The sequence below is a fragment of the Acipenser ruthenus genome, chromosome 3 (genome assembly GCF_902713425.1).
Source record: "Acipenser ruthenus chromosome 3, fAciRut3.2 maternal haplotype, whole genome shotgun sequence".
Taxonomy (NCBI): Eukaryota; Metazoa; Chordata; class Actinopteri; order Acipenseriformes; family Acipenseridae; genus Acipenser; species Acipenser ruthenus.
Genome location: NC_081191.1, coordinates 41,508,718 through 41,525,976, shown reverse-complemented (window position 1 = coordinate 41,525,976; position 17,259 = coordinate 41,508,718).

Sequence of the window (17,259 nt, the reverse complement as noted above, 5' to 3'; positions counted from 1 at the left end):
CACCTTTGGCAGCAATTACAGCCATGAGTCTATTTGGATAAGTCTCTACCAGCTTTGCACATCTGGACACTGCAATTTTTGCCCATTCTTCTTTGCAAAATTGCTCAAGCTCCGTCAAGTTATTATTATTATTATTATTATTATTATTATTATTATTTTATCCAGGGTGACTTACAGTCATAAACAAATACAGTTCAAGAATCACAGTACAAGTAATAATACAATTAAGAGCAAGATAAATACAATGATGAATACAATGACTTTGGTTCAAGCAAGTACAAGTGTGACAAAATACAATTCAATAATACAGCAGATAAGTGTCAGTGATAGTTACATCAGGATATAATTAAATACAAAATACTAGAGATTAAACACTTGACAGATTATAGTACTCTGAAGTACAGGATTAAATGCAGTAAAATAGGGGACAGATAAGAGCAAGTAAAGCGCATTTAAGGAAGGGTGATATGTGTCCCAGGGGAAAAACAGAGGAGTTCTACAGGTGCTGTCTGAAGAGGTGAGTCTTGAGGAGGCGCCGGAATGTGGTCAGGGACTGGGCAGTCCTGACATCTGTAGGAAGGTCATTCCACCACTGCGGGGCGAGGGTGGAGAAGGAGCGGGCTCTGGAGGCAGGGGAGCGTAGAGGAGGTAGAGCCAGTCTTCTAGTGCAGGCGGAGCAGAGAGGTCAAGTGGGGGTGTAGGGAGAGATGAGGGTCTGAAGGTAGCTGGGTGCAGTCTGGTCAAGGCATCTGTAGGCTAGTACAAGAGTCTTGAACTGGATGCGAGCGGTGATCGGGAGCCAGTGGAGTGAGCGGAGTAGTGGAGTTGTGTGGGAGAAGCAAGGCAGAGAGAACACCAGGCAAGCAGCGGAGTTCTGGATGAGCTGGAGCAGATGGGTGGCGGACGCAGGGAGGCCAGCGAGGAGGGAGTTGCAGGAGTCTAGTCGGGAGAGTACCAAGGCCTGGACCAGGATCTGGGTGGCGTAGTTGGTGAGGAAGGGTCGGAGTGGAGATGGTGGTGCTGGCAGTGTCAATGCTGATAGCAGCGCGGGGCACTCCGATAGTGGCGGCAGTGCTGGCCACTCCGGCAGTGGTGGCGCTCGCTGGCCACTCCTCCCCTTCTTCCTCTTTTGGAGATAGAAGCTCCCTTTCACCCTGAAAGGGACACCACCCAGTATAGTGCCCGGGCTCTGTACAGCCGAGGCACCATGGAAGTGGGTTCTCCTTCCAGCTTTTTTGGGCAGGTGGCTGGGGTTGGACCTCCAGAAGGGGCCACTCCTCCATCGTGCTCACCTCACCCCGATCATAGGCATCCCACCAGAGGGGGTCTCTCCATCGGCACCCCTTGTAGATGTGCCTGAAGTCCCCACATTCCTCACATCTCGGAGCCCCTTCTGCCTCCCAACTGGCGCCAGTGCTTAAGCCAGGATTTACTGGGCCCTGGTACAAGACTGTGAAGTAGACCCCCTCCCTGAGAAGAAAAAAAAAAAAAAAAGTGCAGAGCTGCTGCAGCACAACCTAAACCTCTTGAAAATAAATACATCAGCAGCAAAATCTGAAATCAGTCAGAAACGTGTTTTTTTTTCCCAACAAAACATATTGTAACAACCTCTGGTCTTGAGACTCAAAACAAGAGACAGAAACGGGATTCAGGGGCTAACAAACTAATTTATTAATTAAACAGGGTCTGTGTTTGGGTCAGGACCACACCACAAAAACAATAAATCTTTTCTCCTGTCTCTATCCTGCAAACTTGCACACTCTCTCCCTCTATACACCACACACCCCCGCAGGCTCCGGCTGTCTTTTAGTCCCCTCCCACACACAGAGAAGAGAGCCAACCACTACTCTCATGGTGGCAGAGCAAGGGCTCTAGATGACATGTCCACACAAGTGTTCGCCCTTCTTCAGGAGGCTGTGCAGGGGGGGCAGAGATGGTGGGAAAACCCGCACAAACCTCCTTTAGTAAGAGGCAAGTCCCAGAAAGCCTGTCACCTGAGGGGGTTGATGGGGGTGGGCCAGTTCCGGACTGCTTCGACCTTGTCTGCCTCCGTGCTGATCCCCTTCACCCACCCGGTGGCCCAGGAACAAGACCTCCCGCTGCATCAAGTGGCACTTCTCGGGGTGCAGCTTCAGTCCTGCCTCCGTCACTCGTCTCAGCACCTCTCGCAGGGAGGCCAGGGCGGTTGTGAAGGTCCCCCCATGAACCAACAGATACACCAGGCACTCCATGGGGCGCACCCCAGTTAGGACTCTCCCCATTAGCCCAAACGGCATTACAGTCAACTGCCACAGACCGAGGCCAGTGGAGAAGGCAGTCCTGGGGAGTGCAGCGAGGGGAAGAGCCACCTGCCAGTATCCACTTCGGAGGTCTAGGGAAGAGAACAGCTTGGAACCAGCCACCAGGTCCAGAGACTCATCGATGCGACTGAGGGGGTAGGAATCTTTCACCGTCACATCGTTGAGGCGCCTGCAATCCACACAGAAGCGCCACGTGCCATCTTTCTTGGGCACCATGACCACAGGGGACGTACAGGGGTTGTCCGAGGCCTCAACGATGCCAGATTCCTTCATCTCTCGCAGCACCTGTTCCGCAGCCTCCTGACGTGCCAGTGGTAAGCGGCGAGGGTGCTGCTTGATGGGGCGGGTCTCTCCAGTCTCGATATGGTGCTGGACTAGGTGCGTCCTCATATCCGCTGACGAAGTGGAAAAGCTGTGACAGAATTCGAACAACATCTCCCGCAGCCGGCTCTGTTGCTTCCAGGCAGAGCCCCTCATGGTTCTGGAGCCAGACCATGGTCACCGTGGCCACAGTGGGATCTTCCAAGGGGGTCCCATCAGGGTGTGGTGGGGCTGATCGCTGGGGCCGCGGTGGAGCCTGTGGGGTCTGGACTTGTTGCGCAGGGAGGTCCTTCCCTCAGCTTGGCCAGTCCAGCCCCGAGGGTGGGGGAGGGCCAGCACGCCCAGCTTCTCCCCTGGCCTGTGGAAGCGGGTGGCCAAATCCCAGTCTGGAGGTCCAGCTGCCCCCCTGTGTAATGCAAGTAGTCCAGGCCCAAGATGCAGGAATCCTGGACAGCTGCTATCCAGACAGGGTGGTAGACTGTCTGACCCGCTACCTCAATGGCCAGCCTATTTTTTCCCAAGGGTCGGGGTGTGTAAGTGGGTAGTGTAAATGGTGTGGTTGTGTGTGCATACAGGGGTTGCATGGTGCATGTGGGGGGGGTGGGGGGGTGGAACTGGGTTGCAAGAATGGAGCAAAAGAGTGGGGGGCATGGGTCTGGCTTAAGAGGCAGGGGAGTGAGGGGATATAAAGGGGTGCGTTGAAATGACCATTGGGGAAGACAAGAGTGGACAGGGAGAGTGGATGGAGAGATAGAGAGGGAGAGCAGGAAAGATTGGGTGTGTAGAGAGATAAAAAGGTATAGAAATTATCATTTTATTTTCATTTTCAACTCCCAGTTCCCTTCCCTCAATGTATGCTTTTATTTCCATGATCACTGCTGTAAATAAATAAACAGCTTGAGCCTTTCCATTCTATTCAGCCTCTGTCTTATTTCTTAACATATTGAATTACATAATGCTTTAGTAATACTGTGGCAATGTGCCCCACCCCTGTGTGCATTTGTGTGTTATATGTTGCATGTAGTGTGTAAATGCTGGTGTATTGTAGTTGGTACACAGGATATAATGTTGGTAATGAGCATGAGTGTTTAAAATGTATGATTGTATTTAGGCACGGGGATTGCACTTCACTTCACGTGCATTTAAAGTACTTTAATATGCGAGCACAGGGTTGCAGAGAATTAATTCACGTGCTGGGATTCAAGTGAATAATTAATTAGTAATTGAATCCCAGCACAACAGTATATATAGATGCACAAAGCACTCACTCAGGGTTGTGTGTTTCGGTGAGTGGAAAACGGGTGTGGAGAAGGAGTAAATAATAGTAAAATAAAGTAAATATAAGTTGTTTAGACTCACCGTGTTTGTTTGTCTGTTCATCGACCATTTGTTTAAGTGTTAGTCCGTTTTATTTGTCTATTTATTTTGGAGTAAAGTGCCGTGTGCTGTTTTTGTTTAAATCTTATTTGTTTCATTAAAACACTGAGCGCAGCAATTGCGTCTCAGTTTCAACTGCAAGTACTGCCTGTTTGTGTGATTCTTTCTGGCCTGACGTCATCCCTATAGCTAGCCTGTCACAAATACACATATTACTTTGAATTACCGCCACCCTTGAATAAGCGCCGCACTCAGTTATCAGATTTGTAATAGATGCCATCCTTGAATAAACGCTGCTCTCAATAATGAAACATGTACATTTTTCCCTACCCCATCTCAAATGAGTGCAGCACTTAAAAGAAACACATACAAACACAATACGGCAAAACATTTCAAATAGAAACAAAATTACTTAATAAAATAATACAATTACACACTGGAGCATACCGGTATTTTACTGTAGATCTATGTTCTTATACTGGACACAGCAGCACTAAAATAAATACATATATTTAGGAATTAGCAAGAAAAGTAATACATTTTAGTTGTCATGCAGGAGCTGTATGATTATTATTTAAGTTTCATAAAAGCATTTCTGTTCTGGTTGTATGCACGGTATTTTAGCTAATAAGAGATGCTGGGGATATAGCCACAGATTCAACTCCTCTTCCTCACTGAAGCCCTTTCAGTTTAAAGACTTCTTCGTCATCCTGATCAAGTTATATCAGCAGAAATAAACTTCAATATAAGCCTCCCTCAAATACTGCAATAAAACGTAATAAAAAATTGCGCCTTTCGAAAACCATAGTACCAGTATTTCTAATTACCATCGCCCTTGAATAAGTGCAGCAGTTGTTTTTAGCAATTTAAAATAAACACCATGGCGTTATTTAATTAAAGTTATACGGTACTTAACAAAAAACTGACAACAAATTTAAAAAGTGACATTTCGAAATCCAACATGAAATACTACTGTGCAACTATTATGGCTTCTGGTAGACTTGCGATCTCGTTCTGTAGTTTCTTTATGTCTCAATCCAAAAAAAATAAAAAAAATGTAGTTGATGCAAAACTTTTGCCCACAGCAGTACCTGCAGGGCTCCGACATGTTTCACTGCGTGGAACTCCTATGGTCCTTAGGCTACGCATGCATAAGGCTAAAAACACCCACTGCTAAATTCTAGAACATTCAATATATATCACTCTCTTAAGACTTAAATATACTTTATATACCTTATATCAATGCATCAATATAAAAGAGATATTAAATTCAAATATATGCTTACCTTCCAGTATATGGAAGTGTAGTGTAGGATATATTGAAAACATCAGGAGTCCCAAGTAAATCTGATCATCACTCAGCCTTGACATTTCTTATCTTTAAGTTAATCATGCATTCTAGAAGGATCTGGTCAACTCCTTTTTCAAAACTGATTGGATATATTTTCTTGCCAAAAAATATTGGAACATGATTTTGTCGCTCTCTTTTTCCAACTCATCCTTTTTCTAAAAAGTCAGGTGGACAAAAGTTCACAGAATCCTTGCTATAATATAGTACAAGTGTATGTGTATATATGAGAGATGTTTTTAATATGTAAAACAGCTCTATTTGATTATATTTAGTTGAGTCAAAAATATATGTCCCTCCTAGCCACATATTATGTTACCTTTTCAGTGTGTTGTCAATAGGTCAGTTTAACTTCATATACAAATATGTGTTAACAAAGTTTTTGACAGTGTAGGGGTTTATTATAAGCTTTTGAATAAGACCACTAAGTATACAATGGCAAGTCCAGTTATTTTCATTTAAATTCAAGATATAATAAAACATGTTCAATATAATAGCCTTGTATTAAGTGGTACCATGCTTGGACCAAGCCTGACCTCTCTTTCTGTTTCTAAAATTTGCTTACACAAGCAGGTTTCAGACATCCTTTTTACTTGCCAAGGCTAGTGTTTTAATTAATATGAAACTCCGCTGTAGCACTTTCCAAATTCACCACATGAAGTCATTTTTTGGCCGATTCAAGAGACACCTGGACTGGTATCTTTTCAGATGATACAAAAAACGCTTACATCCTAATTTTTATAACTCAGCTCTCATTATTTTCTTATAATATAATGAGATACATACTCCTATCTTTCTTAAAGCACCTTCTATTGTTATCATTCAAGGTTGGCAAATCCCGCTTTCAAGAGCCAACACCAAATCCTGCTTTGAGGTGCCAAAAACTAAGCTTTATTTTTTGAAGGTCTAATGCCCTTCCAGAATTATATTGTGTGTCTGAGACAAACATCTAAATATTTCACTTTACAGTTTCCCTGTAAATAAATACCTTTGTTTCATACTGCAGTAAAATCTTTATATAAAAGAAACATGTATATTCTTTGGTTTAATTGATATAGTAATGTCTAGACTTTTTGTTTAGCTGGAGAAACTGAACTAATTCATAAATCGATTAAATGAAATGAACAGTATCGCAAATGTGTCAACAATATGGTTGCAATATTATCAACGCCGTGCTTCTGTTATAATAAACTTTTACTATGTTCTTTCAACAGTTTATCTTTAAATGGCATTATACGATGTATTTCTAATTAAGTTACTTCAGTATAACAGTTGCTCCCAGAAATTGTAATATTATTTTACTCCATTGATAAATCTTTCAAGATTGTAATGGAAGGTCCAGTTATTTATATCTAAATACAGGCTAGCATTAATATACCAGAGTGCCATAGTGCTACAGTGACTGAACTAAGTCTGACCTTCTTCACTGTTCATACAAAATCAAGTCAAAGCAGGTTTTAAGACAACCTTTGCTTTTTACCAATTTTAGAGTTGATTAATATGAAACACTATCATAAGCATTTTTTCAATACTCATTATTTCAAACCAATATCTAACTTATCGTATTAACACTTCCTATGCTTTCCATTCCCATCTCTTCCTGCCAGGTTCTAATTCATTTCTGTTATATATAGAAAATGATTATTGTAAGATAAACTCCTATCTTCTGTTATCCGAAAGGTATTTCCGTTCGTTAATATTAACGAGATCTCTCATTATAGAGATGATATTGGCTTTTTAAATCGCTGACCATCAAAAATCTCTGCTTCATCAGCCAACACCAATGAGTTGTCTTCAACACTGCCTGTACTACAAGCAGGTGAGAAGGAGGTTACAGCATCACTTGTATTCCTTCAGCAAGTTTACTGTGAGAGTTACAGTTCATACTTTAAATGATTTTATAACATGTAGTTCTAATTCAGATATGTCAATATTTAAACTTAGGACTGCTCATACATTTACTTAATGTTATTATATTAGGTTTCTTATTTATTCAAATACTTTTGTTTTTTCTTACTATAATAAAACCTAGTTCGATTGCTTGTAGCATATTAACTGTGCTCCATAGATTCTACCATTCTGCTTTTGCTGGATCAGAATGTTTTGAGACTCTGAGTCTAATTAAAAAAAGATGCTTTTGCCTGATAAGGTTTGGAACTTTCAGCAGGTCAGTCTGACCTTCAGTGCAATGAACTCCTTCACACAGGACTTACACAGATCTGTTAATAATATTTTCTAATGGTTGTATATTCTTTAAAACACATTACAGTCATTACAATATTTGTTGCAGTTTCACAAATGTTCAATTTGTATCCCAAAGATCGTCCTGCTTCCAGTTTCTGCTCTCAGTGAGTCAGTTTCTGCTCACAGGTGTGGATGACAGTCTTTTAAAAGCCTGATGCCTGCAAAAACTTAGTTGGGCTCCCATTTCTACATTCTCATTCCCATCGTCTATGGTCAAACACATTTTAAATGAATCTGGGTCCATCAAAGAACCACACACCCTTGCAACCAAGGCCTTCCATGCAAAATGATCTAATCACTTATAGCACAAAAGGGACGTGCCAGAACCGTCTGTGACAAGTCAAATTAATTTATTTAACTGCAGTTCCTGGTCTGAGTCTCTAGGGGAGCTATCCCGCTACTGACATCATATGTCCAGATGATATAGCCGGGACAGAGACAGACACAGAACGCTGCAAGTTCAATTGCGTTAACACACTTTTTAATAAACAAATACACAGAAACAAAAAACTAAGAAAACACATTTAACAAAATAAAAGGCACAACGTCCAAAACAAAAGGTCTTTCAAAAACTCACAATAATAAACAAACAGCAAAGCATGGGACACAGAACATACAACAACCCCGTGTCTGTCTGAGTGTTTGTATTGTCACTGTGTAGCCAAAGCCTACACTTTGCAAAATCTCAGACCTTACAATCCAACCTTACCAAATCCCCACTCTGGGTAGCGAAGCTGCAATTACATGATTACTTCCCCTCCCTTATCCCCCAGGGGTTACCCCTGATATAGAACTACCATGACACCACATACCTTTCCTCCTGTATGTAGTACTCTGGAGAAGACACTGGCAAAATGTTTGCTTAATTTTGTTTCTTCTAGTTTTACCTTAGAATACTGATTGAGCATTTTGAGGTTTTGGGTGTTTTTCCTCCATTTACATAACGTTCTGGGGTAGTGGATCGCCAATGAATGTGGTACACTGTACTGCCACCTGCTGTTTCCACATCTCTATGCCGGGTCTTTCCATCTCAGTGACCAACTGTTGCTTTATAGATGATTCACATTCTTTCAGTGCCTCCACAATTAATGGGTATGCTGCTTCATATAATTTTATTTTGTGAATGGAATGCTCAGTTTTACTTCAATAATTGATACAGAAAAAATCTCATCAAATACCCATCTACCATAATGTTGCTTTTGGAGTCTTCCCCCTCTCTTTTGCTCTTCTTTGACCTCTTACTGCTCCATTTCATTTGTTAAATTCTGATTCATACATTATTATTTGATAATCAATTGTTGTTTGGTTTGAATTGATTTTGTTGTAAATGTTAATTTGTCTGTACCACAAAATCCATATCAAATCCACCACAATTACATTTCAATTGCACACATTTATACTAAATATATCCAACCCTTTCAAGCAATCTTAAAAAAAGCTGTGAATCAATTTTCCTATGATGTATTTACACTAGTAGCATACAAACTGGTTCCCCTTTTCTTGTTGTGAAGATTTTTTCTTTCATTTCTTCTTTTTATACTTCAGTTGGGAATAAGCAAATATTTCAAAAGGCCACACTTTAGAGGAAAAATATCTGCTGCTTCCTTGTACCTAATCATTTGATGTATTTTTGTTCAAGCACACTCTGATGGTGTAGCTGCACTCAAGCTAACAACAGTTACCAGGATTTAGCAGTTTATCTATAGTTACTGCACAAGTTTAATACAGACTATGAATCTGTAGACCTGTGGTGGCTGACAAACACTCAAATGCTGTGCAGTTTCCTTTGTATTACTCCAACGTCCCCACACACTCACACACGCTCTTACACTGAGCTCAATCAATCAAAAAACAATTTTGGCAGGTGCTGTTTTCTAAACTGGATTCAGCTTTTATCTATTTTTAAACAAAAGTAAATTATTACAAAATAATGTATTTTTATTATATAAAAAAAGTATAAATCGGTACGATAAATGTTGTATATTGCACTAGTAATAAATTAAACTAAAATATATAATTGTTATAATTTTAATAAACAAATTGCTAAAATTTAATAAACTAAAATAGTGCCCCTTAAAATAAAGAATAAAGTGCTACTCATGACTACAAATGATTTTCCATCTTTAGAAATGCTAAAAGAAATGTAATTAATTCAATGACATAAATAGCAGCTATGCATTCATCATATTATACCATGTAATTCAACATAGGTTAATATTACTTGATACTCAATTTAAACAGAATTAATCATACAATTGATTTATGCAACATAGAAATTCATAAGTTGTTTTTCCTACCAGTCCTTATATGTGAAGTTGAAACAGTCTTGCAATGAAGAATTACTGTATATAGCTTTCTCCTCGTGGTTAAAACGTGAGAAGCCTGAGATCTGAAGTGTAGTCCTCTCCATTCAAGGTTGTTAAAGAAAAAATAAGATGTTTTTTTTCTTCAGGACTCCATGTCCCACAATGCAAGAAGCCACACTCCAAATGGTTTCCTCTTCCTGTGTGCTTCAATGCTGTTTGTTCCCAGTGATGCAGCGCCAAAGCAAACAGTTTTAAAAAGCACTTTGGTATTAAGTAACATCAGTATTCTTCTGTTAAATTTTTTTGTGGATTTTAGCATACTTTCAGATTTAGTAGCAATAGTCTTTTTTATTCATTGTTTGAATTAAGATATTTTCTTCAGGAAGTCGTTTTCTTGTTGTCCAGTAGCTGTGTTTTAGTTCCATCAAGTTGAAATGTTAGTGATGTTGCTGAGTCTTCAGCAATTCAGTCCAGTTGTACACAGTTAGATGTTTCTGTGTAGCTTTTCCAAGAGACAGATTTCTTTCTTTTAGAGAGATTGATTTATTTGCATTGAGAGTTTCCTTTGAGAATAATATTTCCATGCTACAAGCATTTTTATAACATTTGAGAATAGGTGTGTCCTCTGATTATTGTCATTCAATTGGTCGACTCTCCTAGTCATTCCTGGTAAACTCTCAATCAGGTAATTTTATAGGCTGTTTTGAATGTAAGCAGATTACAAAATAATTACAAAATGCATTCAGTTACAAATACTCTTTTGTGAAATAACTTTTGTTCCATGGGCAATGAAAGCTGCTAATTCCTCCAAGGGCATTGACCAGGGATCATGTTGGTGTCCAGTCTGCTTCAGAGCCAGATTGTCATTGTCCATCTTTGCTGCCACAGAATCGATGTTTGGTAAAATGTGCAGTAATTCCAAACACTGGAAGGACTTTGCTGTCCTGCGTCTTAGCGATCCATTTGCAATGTCTATTGGTGTAACAATGAATTTCTTAGAAAAATGTGTGACTTATAATAACCAGTGCAGACAGACAGCCTGGCACCGTGAGCTGTCAAGGATGATTGATGGGTGGTTCATTGAAACAATGGAAATGTCAACAGACTGTTCACTTGAAGAATGCAGACTGATATAATCAAACTTCAATACATGTCTGGAAGTCCTGACTGATACATATAAAACATACTATTATTTGTATTTATCGATCAATTTGACCGCTCCTGGTCAGAATAGATTTTTTTTTTTTGCAGCTGCACGATTCTTTCTTTGTCAGGGTAATTAGTACATATATTTAGGAAAAAAGTCAGGACAGCACAGCTCCTTATCTTAAACACACGCACAACAATTTAAATTTAAATTCCAAAAATGACCGCCTTGGTCGTTCTAGTGTTTTGAAAATACATTGGAAATATTAATGTAACACGAATAGAGTCTGGGATCTTCACACTGCAGCCCTATGCACAAAGCTATAACTTGTGAGTTATTTAAATAAGCCTGCTTTAAAAATGAATTAAATAAAAACTTGAATTCATATTATGGGCCCTGTTCAACATGAGGAACGTACTGGCTCAGCAAAATTTTCGTTCTTCGCAGGGTTTCTACAGTAAGCATCACATTGGTTATGGTGATCCTGCGGGTTAGAGAGGCAAAATTGTTTCTCTTCCCTGAACTACATTACAGTACACTTAGGAAATAATATAACACACTAAAAAAATAAAATAATAAAATAAAAAATCATTTAATTAATCCAAACAGAATTTTAAAAACATTCTTAAAATACCTTGCAGGTTAAAGCTTTGTGAACAGGGATGAGGAGATGTGGTGTACACATAAGAACATAAGAAAGTTTACAAACGAAAGGAGGCCATTCAGCCCATCTTGTGCGTTTGGCTGTTAGTAGCTTATTGATCCCAGAATCTCATCAAGCAGCTTCTTGAAGGATCCCAGGGTTTCAGCTTCAACAACTTTACTGGGGAGTTGGTTCCAGACCCTCACAATTCTCTGTGTAAAAATGTGCCTCCTATTTTCTGTTCTGAATGCCCCTTTATCTAATCTCCATTTGTGACCCCTGGTCCTTGTTTCTTTTTTCAGGTCAAAGAAGTCCCCTGGGTCGACATTGTCTATACCTTTTAGGATTTTGAATGTTCGAATCAGATTGCCGCATAGTCTTCTTTGTTCAAGACTGAATAGATTCAATTCTTTTAGCCTGTCTGCATACGACATGCCTTTTAAACCCGGGATAATTCTGGTTGCTCTTCTTTGCACTCTTTCTAGAGCAGCAATATCCTTTTTGTAATGAGGTGACCAGAACTGAACACAATATTCTAGGTGAGGTCTTACTAATGCATTGTAAAGTTTTAACATTACTTCCCTTGATTTAAATTCAACACTTCTCACAATATATCCGAGCATCTTGTTGGCCTTTTTTATAGCTTCCCCACATTGTCTAGATGAAGACATTTCTGAGTCAACATAAACTCCTAAGTCTTTTTCATAGATTCCTTCTTCAATTTCAGTATCTCCCATATGATATTTATAATGCACATTTTTATTGCCTGCGTGCATTACTTTACACTTTTCTCTATTAAATGTCATTTGCCATGTGTCTGCCCAGTTCTGAATGCTGTCTAGATCATTTTGAATGACCTTTGCTGCTGCAACAGTGTTTGCCACTCCTCCTATTTTTGTGTCGTCTGCAAATTTAACGAGTTTGCTTACCAGAATCTAAATCATTAATGTAGATTAGGAATAGCAGAGGACCTAATACTGATCCCTGTGGTACACCACTGGTTACCTCGCTCCATTTTGAGGTTTCTCCTCTAATCAGTACTTTCTGTTTTCTACATGTTAACCACTCCCTAATAACTTCTTTCATTTCTTTGAGTACTACTGGGAGGATCTCATCCGGCCCAGGGGATTTGTTTATTTTAAGAGCTCCTAGTCCCTTTAACACTTCTGCCTCTGTTATGCTAAAGTTATTTATACACAGATCTACTCATGGTAAAACAAACCTCTCCAGATGCTTCTTCTCTTGTTAGCTGCAAATTAAGGAGACAGGTTTTTTGTTCCATGTCTGATTACATAAGACAGTTTCAATCAAACTTTTTCTACAAATAGAGGAACCACGGAGGTAAAGGCTTATTGACCATGCTGAGCCTCATATTTATTATGCTGTTGCTCATTTCTAACCTGCTGTAGGATTTATTTTGTTTTCATTGTTTTATTGTACATAATTTAAAGAGTTCTTAGTGTTTGTGTGTTTAGTTTGTTCTTTAATTTAAAACAATGTCTTGACTTTGCACCAATCCCTTTGGTTCCTGCTTGCTTTCCTGCACTAACACCACACGCCGCTGGTCACCACTACCACAGAGGCGTACAGTACAGATGCTATATAGTTGATGGCTTCTTTGCTTACTAAGTGCTTAAATTGACCAGATGCTGATTTTCCAAAGACTTTTTTTGTATTTGTGTTCAGTGTCAGACATTGAACAATACTTTATTCTGGTTTGGACCCCCGTCTCAAAAGCCAAGCAAGGTTGGACCTGGTTGGTCCAGTACTTGGATGGGGAACCTCCTTTTCAAAAGAGGTAGATGATCAATCAGCAACCAACAATATAGGTAACACTCAAGAATAATCAATGCATTGAGAACACTTAGTTATTCAAAACCAGAAAGCAAGCAACTCTGGAAACATGCATATACTATCTAGCTCTGCAGTTTTAGATTGAACAAGATGCTGGAGACACCCGCTTGAGGCTTCTAATAATGTACGAAGGAAAATACCCCTAGAGCAGTGGTGGGCAAACTAAACTAATCAGAGGGCTGCAGGTCCAGTGTACCACAATTACAATCAAAATTATACATTTTAATTTAAAAAGAGCTATATATTACATTATAAACATTAAGAATGTAATAAAGGATTGAAGACATCAATACAAAAGAAAAAGCATTTAAAGGTTTTTTAAACTACTTACTTAATGCGACTTCTGGGTGATCATATTTTCCACCAGCATGAATATCCTCACGCTGTAGCATGAATTTCCTAATGCTGGCAATTAGGGTAAGTAGGAGGTGATTTTTCCCCTGCATAGCCAATTTTAGCGTGTTGAGATGACCGGTGATATCAGTGAGAAATGTCAAAATCAGCCTGTGCATGGGAACACTGAATAAGAAACTGCAGTGTAAATGGAAGTAGTGCAGTGAAATGTTCCAGTATCTTCTCCCGGCTTAGCCAAAGTACTTCAGCATGTAAGATGAGGTCCCCATATTCAGTATCCAGATGATTCACAAGTTCGATAAACTGCCGGTAGTGTAATGGTCACGCTCGTATAAAATTAATAATATGCACCACTTAGTCCATCACAGCCTTTAGCCTACCTTCATTGTCTAGCTTTGCACAGAGAGCCTCTTACTGGATTATGCAATGCATTATGCAATGTTAGGTACATGAGATCTCAACAATATCACAAATCGTTAGGTTACTTACCATAACCCTGTTTCCCTGAAAGAGAAGACGACCACCAAAACATTACGTATGGGATATGCCTGCCTATTGGCAGGTATTTTCTGAGCTCTCTATACCAGAGCTGCCGATAGGCCCCTTCCTGTGATGACACCCTCTGTCCTGCCTACAGAGGGGTTAAAACCATCATTCCACGGAAGCCATGTCTCTTTTTACATCGAAGCCGTGAGAGTGACTGATGCGACCTCGCTGGTTGGTGGTCATCATCTCTTTCAGGGAACCAGGGTTATGGTAAGTAAGCTAACGTTCCCTTTCAATTCGATGATGACCACCAAAACATTACATATGGGAAATGTATACCTGAGCCATCGTAAGGGAGAAGGAATGGCAGCTTACGAGGGATGTATCAGAACCGCTTAACCCTGGGTTAGAGGTGCGAGCGTGCAACTTCAAAGACCCTCGTGCCTATTGAAGGCAAAGAAGGAGCTACCACATTTAAGCGGTAGAACCTAGAAAATGTATACAGCGTAACCTAGCTAGCCGTCATACATATATCAGATAGTGAGGCCCCTCTGAAGAGGGCCCAAGATGTAGCCAACCCTCTAGTCGAGTGCGCAGCTACTCTCCCAGATGGGGGTAATCCAGTACTGTCATACACCGCAGAGACTGTATCCACAATCTAGTGCGACAGTTGTTGTTTTGAGAGGGACTGTCCTAGGGTCTGTAAACCGTGACAAACAAGAGCTGGTCAGAATGACGCAGAGCTCTTGTTCTATCCACGTAACATTTCAACACCCGCACTGGGCAAAGGAAGTTCCTATTTTCTCCTATCCTCTTCTGAAGCAAATGGAGGTGGATGGAAAAACTCCAGTTCCACAGACTGATTAATGTGGAATGCTGTGATCACCTTGTGGAGGAAAGCAAGGTTTATACGCAGTGACACCCTGCTGCCATTGTCCCAGATCCGCGTACAGGAGCTGTGCACCGACAGCGCCTGTAGCTCACTGACCCGCTTTGCGGAGGTGATAGCCAAGAGGAAAGCTGTCTTCATAGACAAATGCTTCAACTCTATGGAGTGTATGCGCTCAAACAGGGCCTTCGTGAGAGCCTCCAGTACAACATCAAGGCTCCATTCGGGGAGAACGGCCCTCCTGGGAGGGTGTAACCACCGAGCGAGCACTCTTCAAAAAACGGGTCGCTAGTATATGAGCGCCCAGGACACTGAGTCAATGGGGACATGGCATGCAGATATGGCTGCTAGGTACACTTTCAATGTACAGGTGGATCGACCTGCCTCTAACAGATCTTGCAGAAACTGCAAAATAGTTGCTATAGGGCAATAATTGTGGTCATGACCGCTGGCCATGCACCAATTTTGAAAATACATCCACTCATGGTGTGTAACGGCCCTGTGGAGGAGGCCCTAGCATTATGCAGTGTACTGACAACTGCGTCTGTGAGCCCAAAGGCGGACAGACGGTCCCGTTCAGGGGCCAGACTCATAGTTGGAGTCTGCCCGGTTCTGGGTGCCAGAGGATGCCTTGTGCCTGACTGAGGAGATCCATGTGCACCAGGATCTCCCAGGGCTGGCCTTGCAGCACCTGGCAGCGGTTTGAAAAACAGAATTTCCTGGGCCATCTAGGGGCCACCAGGAGAACTGTAGCAGAGATACTGCCTGTGCGCTGGAAGAATAGGGATGTGGAATACGTCTCCTTTTGGTCCACTGTGATAAACCATTTGCCCGGCTGGACAGCCTGGCGAGTACGGCGGATTCCAGTGTCTCGTTCTCTCCCATACCAGAGTACAGGAGGAGAGCATTGAGGCTACCTGCTGAGACGCCTTGTGTTCTCGGTAAGAACGCTGCAGCAATTCCTCAACCACTGGTTCAAAGGAATGGCCAGGGAAGGGTAGGGCCTGTTTATGAAAGAAAGAGCCACCTTCCCACGAGGCCGCGATCAAAAATCGCATCATGGTCCTCCTCAGCAATGCTGACATCCGGTTCTGTAACATCCCAACGGCGCGTATGGCTCAGCTGTGCTAGCAGGGGACATTGTGCAGGAAGTGTAAGAGTGGACTTCAGCCATGCTTGATGTCTGCACAGCCCCAAGGGTGTTGTTTAAACATTGTAGGGTGTAGACCTGTGTATTTTAGCACGCAGGCACCAAGGGTGCAGAAGCACCAGGGACACTGAGTGAGGTAGAATACAGTACTGGTGCACTGAGGTTAGAGAAGGAGCGGGCTCTGGAGGCAGGGGAGCGTAGCGGAGATATAGCCAGTCTTCTACTGCAGACGGAGCGTAGAGGTCTGGTGGGGATGTAGGGAGAGATGAGGGTCTGGAAATAGCTGGGTGCAGTCTGGTCAAGGCATCGGTAGGCGAGTACAAGAGTTTTGAACTGGATGCGAGCGGTGATCATGAGAATGTGGAGTGAGCGGAACAGTGGAGTAGCATGGGAGAAGTGAGGCAGAGAGAATACGAGGCGAGCAGCGGAGTTCTGGATGAGCTGGAGCAGACGGGTGGTGGATGCAGGGAGGCTGGCCAGGAGGGAGTTGCAGTAGTCTAGGCGGGAGAGTACCAGGGCCTGGACGAGGAGTTACGTGGAATAGTTGGTGAGGAAGGGTCAGATTCTTCGTATGTTGCTCAGGAAGAAACGTGCGTGCTAGAGTGGAGATGTGCTGGGAGTAGGAGAGGCAGGGGTCCAGGGTTACTCCAAGGTTCTTGCTTGGCTGAGGAGGAGGGAGAGAGCATGGTAGATTCCAGAGCAATGGAGCTAGAGAGATCAGAGGAGGGGGAAGATGAGGAGGGGAAGAAAAGGAGGTCAGATTTAGAGAGATTGTTTGAGATGATGCAAGTGCATCCAGGAGAAGATAGCAGACAGACAGGTAGAAATACGGGAGGGGAT